At 38.2% G+C, this 14,540-nt stretch overlaps 1 long non-coding RNA gene across 1 annotated transcript in view; it reads right to left on the bottom strand.

Moving 5' to 3' along the window:
- The window catches only part of LOC135579694 (uncharacterized), a 65,091-nt gene extending 51,618 nt beyond the window's left edge, over nt 1-13,473 (bottom strand). The window contains exons 1-3 of the long non-coding RNA XR_010473295.1: nt 12,973-13,473; nt 9,386-9,572; nt 7,693-7,863 (exon numbers count right to left, since the gene is read on the bottom strand). This is a non-coding gene — a long non-coding RNA (uncharacterized LOC135579694). The remainder of the gene's footprint in view (nt 1-7,692; nt 7,864-9,385; nt 9,573-12,972) is intronic.
- Nucleotides 13,474-14,540: the final 1,067 nt, after the last annotated feature.

Raw genomic sequence — 14,540 nt, 5'->3', positions numbered from 1 at the left:
GAATAAGCTTCTATGAAGCATTAGAGGAAAGCAAAACGAGAAAAGTTAGCTCTATCTCCTCATTTTCATTTTATGCTTGCATATTGATGCACCATTTTAAATCCAGCTCTGTTCCCCTAAAGGTAACCTATCCTGAGGATCAGGGAGGAACCCCACCAACAATAAAAATGCCCATATCACCCACATATCTCAAACACTATCTTTTTAATGTAATCAAAAGTAGAGTAGTCTGATGTTCAGCATGGTATATATATAACTTACACAGTCTATCATTTTATGCATCTCTGTACTAGATATACATTTCTCTCTCCTGATGCTTTGCAAATGTTTTGAAAAATGCTTTGAGATCCACTGATGAAAGACATTTTAGGAGCACACGGTATCACTGACATGGGGGTCTTGAGTGCCTACTTGCATTTTGAAAATGCAGGTTTTTTTCTTTAGAAGAAGGCCTAAAACCCTAATTAAATCGGAAAATTTTTGTGGATGAGGGATTGTACCATATTAGATAAGTTAGCAACAAACCCATTGAGTAGTCTAGGGGGCAAAAAATAAAATGCAATCAGGTAATCTTACAATCAGCAGATAAAAGCTAAATAGAAACATATTACATAGCCTGTAACTATAATAGGCTAACTCTGCATTATTTCCAAGACATAACTGCTGCAGACAATCAGAAAGAAAGTGAAGAACTATGAAACACTAAGTGAAAATGGGATAGGAAGGGAGAACTTACATTCAAAACATGGGATTTTCTATTGTTTCTTCTCAGAGAAAGGATGATTTCTTTTTACAGATAATAAAATGATCTTGTTAAAACATGTCTGAATAGGCAACAGTTGGTACTGTGCTTAAGACCGGAGCTGAAGGGAATGATTGTTTCTGTTTTGAGAAGAAGTGGGCCCCCTGATCTCTAAGAATGTGTGCATGATGGATAATAGATACCTGTCTGATACAATTAATTATATTTTTCCTAAATTTAACATTGCCTGAAGGGTAAAATCATTTTGCTTGGTGAAATCCCTCATGCCACACAAAGTCTGTGTGCAAGCCAGATTTAATTGCTGTGATAAAACCACAAGAAAGACCAGGTTTGCATTAAATCTATAACCACATCTAGTGAAGAATAGCTTTAATCACCTTTGAAATGGTGACCACAAGATAATTAAAGGGAAAGTGTTCTCATTAGTAATTATCCAGGAATATCAAATCTCAGTTTATCATGAAGTCCAATTTAAATGGCTTGGCATGGTTTTGATTTTTTTCTTCTATTTCTGAGGTTATGAATCTCCTAGAACTTCTTCTATGAGGGTGGGAAAAAAATCATGTTTGCCCTGTGCAATTTCACAGCCTACTGTCATGCTTCGTTTCCTGGGTCAGTGCTAGTCAGTGTGAAGATACCAGGTAGCAGCAGGGAGTTCTCATTGACACTTTTGCCATTTTCACATTCAGCATAAACTTAAAGCTGAAGTTTCTCATTCTCACTAAAGACAGCAATACTGGTGTTGTGATGAGATAGTGTATCTTCTTGCTCCTATCACTAAATCCTCTTCAGTGTTGTTTCTCTGCTCATGCTGACAAATACTTGGTGTCTTGCAGACAGGATTCCAGAGGAAAAGGGAAGCAGAGTCTAACTTGAATCTGAGCAATAACTTGCTTTAATTTGCAGGTGTAAAGCAGCACTGCAACAGAGCTTTTTGAACTGCGTGCAAGACCATCCCTACTCTCCAGAATCAAAGCCCAGCACTGATTCCAGGCTCTGATGAGTGTCACCTGTGTTATGAACAGACCTTAATTAAAGACCAGAGCAGAGAGCAAATTCTCCTGCTGCTCGCATTGTTTCCTCTGTCTGACCTGTTTAACAAACCTAATAATACACACCATATCTCATTAGGCTCAGCATTTGCTTATTTGTAAAGAAAATTAATTTAGACATCTGTACTTAAAAGCATCAGAGAGTGATAACAGCACAACGTGGCATGTGTAGTAGTGCAAACTTGATACTTTTACAGGAACTCAATTCCCTCTGCATACTTTCTCTGTTTTCCTCCTCCTTTCCTCTTTACACACCTTAACAAATATGCCAGGAGGGGAGATTCTGGTCTGGTCTTAGCTACTGCCTATGAAATTTCAGCTTGATTTTTGGCTTGACAAAGTTTGGTGGGGGTCGCTTTCAATATTAGGCTCATAATGAAAGGCTTGTTGTAACCTTATCTATGTTATGTGGAAGAGATCAGCATCACTCATCATTAAAAAAAAAAAAAAAAAAAAAAACAGAAGGCTTCTTTTCTTTCTTTAAACATAATTTAGTTTTCCTTTCCCCCAAGTCTCATTGTGGGTTCACTGAGTTATGCTCCCCTTCAGGCAGAAATGGAAACCAGAGAAGTTGCATTCCTCCAGTGCATTTCTGACAGTGAGTGTGGCTGCACCAAGCTTAGCAGCTAAAGCCTTGCCCTTCACTATAGTACAGTTGTGAAGAACTTGTCTGTTTTGGATCACAGTGCTTCTGTAGAGACTTTTCCAAATATTTCACTTTGTTTGTTGCTGCAGAATTGCACTTTAAGACTATAAAACAGCACCAAAAAAAAGGAAAAAAAAAATTTATCAAAACACTCAGTGAAAAGGCTTACATTTTATCTGTTTTTGTATTGAAATAGCATAGTGTTACAAAGTTTACATGATACAGAGGAGTGAAAGAATTATTTGAACCTGGGTCCAGGTTTGCTTTGAAATGTTCATGAACCATAGCAAAACTTCGAAGTGATGTAAAGTGAGATTCAAGTTTGTAATGAAACCAGGCCATTTTACATGGATTCAGGTTTCATAATACAGGTCTCTTACAGCTGTACTCTCAAAGGAACATATTCCTATCTCAAGATGGGATTTACATACTGTATGTAACTCCCCACATATCCCAGCAAGATTATTACTTTCTTATATAGTCGTAAATCCTAGAGCTTTATGTTATGTCAAGGGAATGGATAATCAGTTCACTAAAGGCCAAATCCTACCCCCTGAACAGGTATGTCAGTGCCCAAGAGGTAAAAGAATCCCTATTCTTTGCCAAGATAAATTAGCAAGGCACAGCCTCCACAGCGGCATGGGAGATGCTCAGCTCACACTGGTGGGCCAGGGTGTCCAATCAAGCATGCGGTCAGCCCCAATAGTCATGTACAGAGCAGCATAAGAATCAGCAGCCCTACACCAAACACATCAGGCACTAGGTAAGTCATGCCAATCAGGTCCTGACACACATTATTCTTCTCCCTAGAAGCATTCCTGCAACTTAAATTCAGAACATAGTGGTCAGCTAACATGGGTGACATTAAACTAGAGATAATAAACAGAAAGCATCAGGTTCTAGACTCAAGCGGCACTCCCTAGCACTGAAACGGGGGAAAGTGAAAGCCAAATAAAAAATTATAGCTCTGCACCATATCTGATTTTAAGGAAACTAGCGTGCTTTCTTCAGAATCTGAATATTCTTTACTGTGACTTTCCTAACATCAACAGACAGCCTGAAGAACCCAATTCTCTGTGTACATACCATGAGCATTCCCCACTATCTGCCTGCTGAATTCTGTAACTTAGAATCCCTCCTGCTGTGGAAACACATGGGTGCCCTGAAGTGTACCTATGAGCTTAGTGTGACCTATTGACACACCAACAAAAAGAGGGACTACAGAATCTCAGCATTTCATGAGGACCATCACTCTAGAAAGTAAAACCTACCAGAAAAAAATGCCTCGTTTCAAAGGTCAAGAGCAGACAAAAAAAATCTCCCTTCTCAACAGCAGACCTCACATAAAGATAACTTGTTTGTACTCAGCCTAAGCACTGCCCACACCAGGCAGGCAAGAGAGAGTAGGACGTGGCTTTGCTCAGATCTGATCACCTAACACTGGACCCAGCTTCCTTCCTCTCCCAGTCTCCCTGTCAAGCTCAGGCTTTCCCAACACACCCCTTTTATGCTGTGTGTGGAGGGGTATGTATAGGAAGCAATTAACTCCCCACAGCTGGCCTAATTCCTGCAGGATGGAGAGACAGCTGTGGTCCCTTTTCCAGCCAGTTTAAGGATTAACCTCTTCTTTCCTGGTGTCTCAAGGGGGTGTGTGCACCCTTGTTCACAGTAAGTTGGAGTACAGCTCTGGACATAATTGACAGCTGACTTTCAGCAGTGGTCCCACATCCGAATGATAGTCTTATCTCTCTTTAAACAAAACATAGTATCAGTAACAGATTAAAAACAAAGTTCTGTGTTTATATTCATTATTATAGATCTGTTTCAACAAAATATAATCATGTCCTGTAGAGATTAATCAAAAGCATAAGAAGGAATGTCAAAACCATACAGTAAAATCTTATTTCATTCATGTGAGTGATTAATATATAATTGAATGATAATATTAGAAATAATAAGACATGGCATTTATATAGCACCTGCCATCTGAGGATCTCAGCACTTTGCAAACAGCTACAAAATCACACATGCTAACAACATGGTTTATGATCTTTTCAGCCTAACCTTTCAAAACTTTACATGCCATATGAGCATGTTAAAACCAGGAAATGAATATGCCTGTGACTTCACAGAATTAGACATGCTTTTAGGTCTAAATCTGGTGCAAATATGTGCCCACCATACGTGAATTTGGCCCCAGAGTGGCTACAGATAGGATATTATCGGACTGAGGTATCTATGTGTGCATGCATGCGTATTTAATTGCTGAGTTTTCATTCATTTAGGGTGTGTCTTGGTTTAAGGAAAGGGAAAGAACCTGTCATGCCAAAAGTCATCTTTACCTTGTGCTGCCTGAGACAGAGGGAAAAAAAAAAAAAAGACAGTACAGCTCCTAAGACCCAAAAATATATATATATATATATAAAAAATATCATTAATGTTCCCTTGATGCAGTCTTTACCACAGATGTTTACATAAAGCCAAGCCAGATGTAAAATCTAGATCAGAAGTTCAGAAGTTAAATTTCCTCCTGCAGGTATGCTGGCAAATGAACTTGATGCAGAGCCCCACACATATACACCTGGTTAGTGGCTGTGAAGAGTGCTGGGTGAATGATGAAGGTACATAAAATAAAGACCAACAGATTCAATCCATGTGCTTTGCGGATATGTTAAAGTGTGCAGATTGTCATTATCTGATGGGTATGGAGAATACAATAGCAATTTCTCTCCAGAGGGACCAACTATTAAGTGGGCTAGACCTGGTCCCCAGCTTCTCGTATGGCCTTAAGAACATGTCATGACGGAGGAATGACGGTGCATAGGGACATTGCATGACCTTAGGAACCTGAGATGTTGGGATCTCTCTGCAGTACAGTCAGTCACCCATTGTGTCACCTCAGTCACATAATTTCTCTCCATATTTCTGCTTTCTTTCCACTTCAGTCTAAACTCACCCTACTTTTTAAAATCAAGTAGGATTTTAAGGTATTATTCAGTTCTATTGAGGAGCGGTTTCTAATAGTCTAGTGGCCTGTGTGATACAAGGAGACCCAGGGACGTACAATGGGTGTCCATTAATACTTTGTTTTAATATACTTTAATTTCAATATTATTAAGTACTATTTACAACAATAACCCATTAATTGAAGCTTTTTGTTTTCAGATAGAAGTATCTATCTCAACAGTAAGTTCTTTTAAGAATAAGTGTAGACATATTTTCCCTGCTTCCATTTACCGCTCTCCCTTCCTTCCTTTCTTCCTTCCTTCCTTCCATCCTCCTCTCCTCTCTTCCTTCTCTCCTTTCTTCCCTCCCTCCTCAGAACTGTTCTTTCGCATTTTGTTCTACAGACATCTAATCATCTTCACACAAAACTCTTGAGTGAAGAATTCACCTGTTTCTCAAAGTTAGCTTATCCAACCAGAGACCAGAAGTAAAACCAGGTGAACAGTCACACTTAAGAAATAACTTAAAGTAAATAGTCACAGTGTTCAAATTACAGATAATTCCTAGGGTATGGTTTGCTCACAAAAATAATTCAATAGACAGTTACAAATAATGAACTGATTTGGGAAAATCGCAATCAGTTTGTGTGCATTACATTTACAGATGAGCTGAATCTGCTGGATGAATTATTTCTTATGAAGAGTTCTACCAGCTCCACTATTTACTTCATTGAGTAGCTAAATCCAAAGAGCACACAGTGGAAACCACTGCAGAATGGAAATATTTACATATTATCTATGTTCGAAGTGTGCAATGTAAGTTGGAAAGAATACGCAGCTAAAAAGGCATGCTAATCACCCTGGAAATCATAATGTAAAATTAGCATGCAATAAATGTAAAATGGCAAGCAAACATCAGACATGTGACCAAACTGGGCCAGAATATTCCAGATCAGTATCATACTTTCTCACTGATAGTATTTATCTCATGGGCAGGGGAGTGGAATGATGTTGTTACTGTTTTTGCAGGGCACAGACCAAAATTTCAAACTCGTTTGAGTTCTCCTTAATTTCTATCCCATAGAAATGTACTGATGTTACCAGGTTCATACTAGAATCTGATAGAGTGCAAGGTGTTTAGAGCTGATTATGCAAAAATCTGTGAGGTGTCCTCTTGAAATTTTGAGCCCAAATTAGCAAAACTGGAATATAGTGGCATATTACAGTAATTCCATTACTTTGGTTCTTCCTGAGGACAAAGGTAGAAACGGAGTAGGATAAACAGGTACTGGAAGTAAGTCAAATACAACCCTCTGCTCTGGGCTAGTCTCTCCTTGCTACATTTTGAGATCTTTCTTTGCAGGAGCTAGTCCTGTCTCAGCTATGAGCTTTCAAAGTACACCACCTACATCAGAACATTCAGTTCTGATTTAGCTTGGGACGAGTTTTAGACCAGAGGATATTTATTAGACAGCTTCACAGTTCTAAAGAGATTTACACTGTTCAACAGCTTTAAATAAGAAATTTCTCATTATCTTCCTTCAATTTCATAATCTCTATTATAGACTCTATTTATAACTCCCTTGTGGAAAAATATTGTTAAGGCAACATTGAAGAAAGGAGCTGAAAATAAACACATTTTATTTTGATATAGTTAACAAATTAAAACCTTTCTTGTTCTTCTTTTCCTCTCTTTTTTGTTTCACCTCTTCTGGGTCAGACCAGGTGCAAATAAAACTGAATGAGTATTTAAGAGTGAGTTTGGGATCAATTCATTTTTAACAGAACATTTTTTCTTACCAGACCAGAGTGTTATATAATTTCATCTTTTTCTCTTTTTGAATGTTGGCCAGCATTTCAACCTCTGTGCTCTATTGCACAGAATACATTATGCATGGTGAAGAAGTGTCTCAGATCTGGCTTTGACCAAAAGCGTGAGTTTCCTAAGCACCCCATGTCCCCAGCATTTCTAAACACTCACATTCCCTACTATGCCATATGGCACTGGAATACTCAGTGGGAGTTTAAGCAGTGGAAAAATCCTGGGTGAGGCTACATGAAGCTACAAACACCATTTGAAAACTGAAGTTGTCTCACCACTCTGACCAGAAAGTCTCCACAAACCACAAATAAATGTACTCCAGACCACAGTTGGGGAAAGGCTGAGATAGACAAATCATTTAATAAGCAGAACATGGTCTTCATTCACAGTGCTTTCTTTAAAGGGGAATGAAAAAGGGGCACAGTGTTTGACAAAGCATTTCCTTTAGGCAATACAATACTTACTTTTAATTTATAATCCCGTTTACTTGGCCAAAATTACTTTTCCTTCTCATTTTGCTGCTATGTACTTTGCTGGGAGACAGCTGGTCACCACTTTCTGCCCTAGAGGTAGCTGCTTTTCACTGGTGCTTTATATTGTTGTGAAGTCCTTGGGGATTTACAAGATGGAAGACACTATAAATGTGAGAAATTGTGGAGCTCGTTAAAGTTATTACGAAACTTCCCCTTTGTATTAGTCAGATCTTTTCACAGCCACTTTACCACTGAAGTCATCAAAATGTCATCCATCCTTTCAACTAGGAGAGACAGCTGACTAGATTCATTCAAATTGCATTATCTGTCCCAAGATTCTTTGCAGTTTGGATGACTAAGGCGTGCACCCAGTTCATCTCCAGTCTTGCAAAAATAAAACAGACTCACACTCTCCAAATTTCAAACTATCTGGAATCTGAACTCTTCACATATGCAACATTGGTTAAACACAGGCAAATGTAACCATCCCATCTCAAAAAAAAAAAAAAACAAAACACAACAGGTTGTTCAGATAAATCCATATCTTAATTATCCTCTACTTCTCTGTAGTTCTTGCATGTGACAAATAAAGAATGAAAATTAGACATCTGATTAACAGCTCAGGACACCATAGACAAAAACAATCATTACAGCACATGCACGGACACAAAATCTTCATCAGATTAAGTTAGTCCAAACAGTCCAGTAAGGAAAAAAATTAACTAACTCTTTGTGTGAGCAGCCTAGTCATTAACTCTGCAGAAAGAGATGGCAGCTTAACTAAAACATTATCGTTGAAGTAAAAAAAAAAGGAAACACCACAATTATGACATCTAATTATTCTATTAAGCAAAATAAACTATTCTTCTTGTTCTTTGAAAAGAGCACAATAAAGCACAAAATCCAAATAGTTAGGTCAGCAGCAATGAATTCTGAAGAAAAGCTGTCTAGACTTCTATTTTCATTTTCAAATTTGAGTGGTTGGGTTTTGTGTGGCCCATGTGTGTTTGCTCCTTTGAATTCTCAGGGTGGTCACGTTAATAAGTTTGCCCCGGCAGGTAGAGTGAAGCCTGGATCAAGGTGTGGCATTCTCGCTTTGATGTCGGCTGTCATGCTCGGCTGCCTCTCGATCTCTTTGGCTGCCATCAAGTCTGTTGTTGTGGGAGACCAGGTAAACCAGGGCTGTTCAGCCCTCAAGAGGCAGTTCGGTTTTGCTGTGAGGAGTTCTCGTCCTCACCAGCTAAAAATACGGGGATAACATAACTCATAACAAACTTCTAAATAAAAAGGCAGTGATTCTCACTGGGGTTTTAGCAGAGACTACTGTTTGTTAGTGCAATGGCAATATCTGAGGTCTATTTGTAAAAGGTCCTGCAGAGGAGAACTGTACAATGGAAAGGAAATGGTGTACCAAAATAAATAGTGAGTTGTAATGCATTTAGAGAATTAGAAGTGCAATTCACAAAAACCTTATAGAGGAAAGGTGGAGAGTGAGGAGGGGGTGGAATAAGGCTTTCTGCAACTGGGAATTTGCTGGACATTTAGTGAAAGGAAAAAGAACACTTAAAAGGCAGTATTTTCCTACTTTTTCTATTCCTGTAGACACTAGTAACTAATAGCAGCTGTCTGCAAAGTAAGATGCAAAACAGAATGAGCATTTTAAAAGGAAGAATCCAATACTTACGTTTCCTTGAACACAAGGAGGTCTGTTTCAAAGGGAAGCTCAGTAGGTACAGTCTATTATTTATTAGTGTGACTAATGCGAGGAACTCCCATGGTTCGCACAAGGAAGTTCTTCCCTGCTTATCTCAATATTTTGTAGCATAAAACCTTTCATGCATGTTGTCCTCAAATGTCAAAAATGTTTTCATCTGAAAAAGAGGACAGAAACAATGTGGATTTATCCCAGAAGCTGAATCATCACCCTGTACTTTTGAGATGATGCTATGATGTAAACTGTAACTGGTCTCAGCAGCACTGAACACTGAAGATTTTTAAAATTAAACATTTTAATAGAAACATGAAAGCTTCACTAAACTCTCTATCTGCTGATCTTATTTTCTAGGCTTTATCCAGGCTGGTAAATAATGTCAAACACAGAAATTTTGAGCGAGAACTGAATGAATGTGTAACCTCTGAACTGGGTCCATTTAATCTTGAACAAAGAATACAAAAATGGAAAACTAGCCATTAGCCTCAGGCTTTTCTAGAGCTGAATACTAGAGCAATGCTTATGCACTTCTATTCTTTCAAAGTTGCTACCTTGAGACAAACATACTGCTAAGGTCAAAAACAGCCTTTCAAGGACACCTTAAACCGAAGCCAGCACACTAATTCAATGCCAATAACTTCTGAGGATTTATGGAGGACTATGAGCAGCTACATACAATCCAAACAAGCTGAACAACTGGAAGTCATCTTGCTGTATGGCTTTTTCTGACAGCATAATTAGCAATACCACTGTTGTCACAATAAGCCCTACAATTTGAAAACAAGGATGAAAACACTGAAAATCCCAGTGAATTTATTGATAACTTCTGAGGTTAAACATGGTAAATCATGGCACTGGTCCACTACCTAACCTGAAAGTCCTGCTCATGGAAGCTCCCTCAACTCACAGTTGCCTCACACTCCTTCACCTGGCCTGTACTGTTTTACATTCTTCTGCTCCATGGCCCATGCAGCCTGAATTGTCATTTACTCATTTTACATTTATTTATTTTATGTTTACTGTTTTACAAATGCAGGTGATTACCTGAGACTGCCCTAATGGGAGATCACTCAGCATGACAGTGGTTGTGCTATACAATATACAGGAGTGCACCAGCTGGTGCAGCCCTGACATGGTATAGCACAAAATGGGTTTCCACCCATTGGAGAGATACAAAACAAGAGATAGTTAATCTGTTTCTCAAGAAACTATGAAGAAATACCTGTGGTGGAAAAGGTATCTTACCAGGAACAGTGTTAAAACACACTGTTCAAGAGAACATTAAAATTTCAAAGGTATAGACAATCGATATCTAGCATTATGGAGTGACAATAAGACAGACCATTGACTTAGGAACTGCCTGTCCAGCAGCAGATTCTTGTAGAAAACTATCTTAAGATTCAGTGTGAGATGATAAGATGTTAAGGAGTGTCACATATTAGTGCAGCAGCAGTTTATTCATTTGTTATTTGATGCATATTAGGAGTAAAATGCCAGGAGCTCTAAAACAAATTTCAGCCACCAGATCTGTGGAGTTATTGCTGTGGTCAGTTCAGTTCCTGAAGTCTATAAGTAATCTTATTTCTACTTTTTTTTTTTTTTTTTTCCTTGTGGACTGTATGTGTTCATTATCTTATCAATGTTAACAATGGAATAGATGAGTAAAACTTCCAGAGATTTCTAAATGACTTAAGGACAATAAATCCCATTGGCTTTGGATTCTAAGTCAATTAGCTGCGTTTGAAAATTTTACCTTTTATCTGCATGCTTCATTAGTCAGATTTATTAACCAATCATTTAGGAAGGAAAGGACCAGAGAAAAAAGGATCCCTAAAGTGTAAAATTTACAATACTGATATCTATCCTCACCAATTGCCCAAGATTAATTCTCTAATTTAATTCATTAATTAAAGAATATGTTAATTGACTGAAAAACTCAGACGGAGGTTTCTCTCTGAGCTCTTTCCTTTTGAGAAAAAGTGATCCCTGTTCCTAACAAAATACACATATGAAGCATAAGGACATTTAAATTCTTTAAGATCTGAGCTCCTGTCTAGTAGAGGAGTTTTCCCTGTTGAATATACTATTTCACCTGAACTTTCCCAAGAAATGGGATTTTCATAGTTCGCATTTCTCATCAATTCTCCAGCACATTGCATTCCATTGTCAGCAAATTCATTCCAAATATTCCATCCTGAGTTATTTTCTACTTGTTTAATTTCACTCATTCTATTTGATCTCTGTGTCTTAATCCTACTTAAAATAATTCCTCAACATTTTTGCCAAGACTGAGCCAAATGGACAAAAAACCTAAAGGACTTAAAAAAGCATCTCTGCAGAGTAGAGTGTTTATGTTTCGCTGTAATTCTTTTTTTCCATACTGCTAACATCTCTGCAGGTAGCTTTTTTTGCCTCTGGGCAGTAGGGTCATAGGTTCATAGTACAGCAAAGGGGGAAGCCTGGAAAACTTCTCCTCTTGACCCAAAACGGCATGTGTGCTATGCACTGTATTTCTCCACTTTTCCCATCTGCTACATAAACATTTAATAGCCCACAACTGTGTTGAAAAGCTGATAAATTCTGACCCATTGGCCCATTTTCTCATTTAAGCCTACAGTACGAAATAGTATATGGCCTTCTCAGCAGGAGAACGCATTCAGGTCCCATCCCTATTTTTTCACTGTGTTTTCAATATAAACTCTTTCAGATACAGAGCTGAATATCTTCCAGCAACTATTGACCTCACACTCATGATAAAAAAGAAATCAAACCCCCTAAACAGTGTTGGGATTATTGGCCTGTGAATATTTCTGTCTATTTACAGTAGATCAGAATTAGTAAGAGCGATAGAATGGAGGCTTTATATCATCAATTTAACATTAATTACCTAAATCTCTTTGAGGACCTGTAACAAAAAGCCCCCGACATTTGTGTCACTAAGATTATTATAACATATTGCCAAGTCATAGCATTGCTGCACTGGTAGATAGAATTCAAATTCAAATCCAGGCTAAAGATGCTACAGCTGTCACCCTTGCCCAGCAAAGCCCTCTTAGGTTCAAAAGTTAGCCATCCTCCTGCCTGCCTCCACCAAATCAGCTCCTGATCCCTGGAGATTACTAATCCTGACTTCTCTGCACATAGTTGACAGGAAGAATAAAGCTATTGTGCCTTCCTAATAATTCAGACTAATCACATATTTATAAAAGAAAATTAGGAAGAAGTGATTAACTCCTTCCAGTTCAGCTATTGATAGTATAGAGTTAATAAAGAGGCAACTGGAATAGCTTTAAAATGTGTTTAAATTTTAATGCAGTATTATAAAACAATAAATGTTTAAATAACTACACTTTGGATTAGCCTAGTTGCCCAATATTGCACCACTGTCACCAAGGAAACATGGAAAGGCAAGTTGACAGAGGCTTTCATTTTGGACAGATGTATTCAACCTGAAAGTACAGTTATAACACATGGCAGGTCCAGTGCAGCTGTTTCCTTCCTTTGGAAGGAAAAGGGTGCAATAACTGTTCAAAATAGAAAATTCATATAACTGGATATACCTGGATTCCCTGCAAGTTAGGAAGGATTTCCAGTCTTGGGTTTATGTGTATTATAATGCAATGAGTCCTAGAGCGAATTTGCAGCCAGTGCAACACAAAGCAAAGAGATGGCTACTACTCTTCAATGTTTGCAGTCTCCAATGACGAACCAAAAGCCCCAAAGAAAGCAGAATGCCATCAGTCATTCCACCACATCGTGGGTTTAGGCAGGAGCTCTTCCCCCATCTCTGTGTTCCTGGTATTTCCTGCATCTCGCACAGAAGTGTTGACTCACTCCTGACTTTCTGAAGTTCCCATTTGAGAGGAGGTGAGCAGTGCTCAGTGCCACTGATGTGTAACAAGGTCACAAGCACACAGCACCTTCCAAGAAAAAAAAAAAAAATCAGTGTATCAGCAATTTGGGCCCATGGCACATAAGGTCCTCTAGGAAAAGAGCAGGAAATGGTATATTTAAAGAGAACAATGTGCTGGAAGAAAATGAATTACTGAATCCACCCTCATATTGTCCCGTCCCCAACAGCAAGCAATTTAAAAGTGTCTTCTCTGCAGTAACACCTTTAAAAATAAAGTGATATGCATATTTTTGTTGTTGAAAATCTTTACTTTTATCAGGCACCAGACACCATGAATATTGTCAAAAACTAGTAACTTTTGGATTCTTCTACATATACTGACAATCTGTTCAGGCATCCAGGAAAGGAATGGTGAAAACTAATGCTTTGAATACTAACCTTTAAGCTTAGTCAAAAATAGAATGAAAATACTATATTTCTATCGAAATCCAGATATGTTTCAGGCACTTCATTTCCCTTGACTCCATTTTTACTTTAGTTTCAAAATGGAAAAAGCTGGAAGGACAGACAGCCAAAAAGGAAAAAAAAATATGGGTATTAAAGAACCCAGTCCTACCCAGAATTTGTGCTAACAACAGGGGAGAGCTGAGCCCACACATGCAAGCAAGTGAACCTGTTGGCAAGGGTGGGTTGTTTGTATGGGATGAAGGAACTGCATGTTCAAATCCTTGCTCTGCTTGACTTTGTCTTTCACAATGAATATTTAATAAATCTCACTTCAAACTGATTCAGAGCAGGGACCTGAACATAATCTTCCACATCCAACAAACTTTTCAAGAATGTCTCCATTTCATACTGGATGAGCAGAAATATGTTGATATCTTAAAAAATGTGTACTGAAATTTCTGGTTTTCAGACAGCCTCAATTCAGAATAAGATTTGCAGTACTCTGTTTCATTTTTCCTGTTTTATCACTGACCAGACTTTTAGCACTTGTCCAGTAGCGATTAAGAGAGAAAGAGGAAGCTCTGAGACCCTACAGCTGAAGCAGGCTAAGTTTTATCTGGGACAGACAGTGTACACCTAATGAATGCTAAAATTAAAGTGAAGAGAAACAGGTACAGTTCTAATACATTTTAGCCAGCTGAAGTAAATCTCACTTGTTTATCCAGACCAGTTAATGGGTTAAAGAATGGTTCAGCACTGTATTCACCTCTCATTCTGACACTGTCTGAAGAATGGATTGTTTCTTTCTTTTTTTTTTTTCTTTTTCAG

The sequence above is a fragment of the Columba livia genome, chromosome 5 (genome assembly GCF_036013475.1).
Source record: "Columba livia isolate bColLiv1 breed racing homer chromosome 5, bColLiv1.pat.W.v2, whole genome shotgun sequence".
In the NCBI taxonomy this organism is placed as follows: domain Eukaryota; kingdom Metazoa; phylum Chordata; class Aves; order Columbiformes; family Columbidae; genus Columba; species Columba livia.
This window is presented reverse-complemented; position numbering and strand designations above follow the sequence as displayed.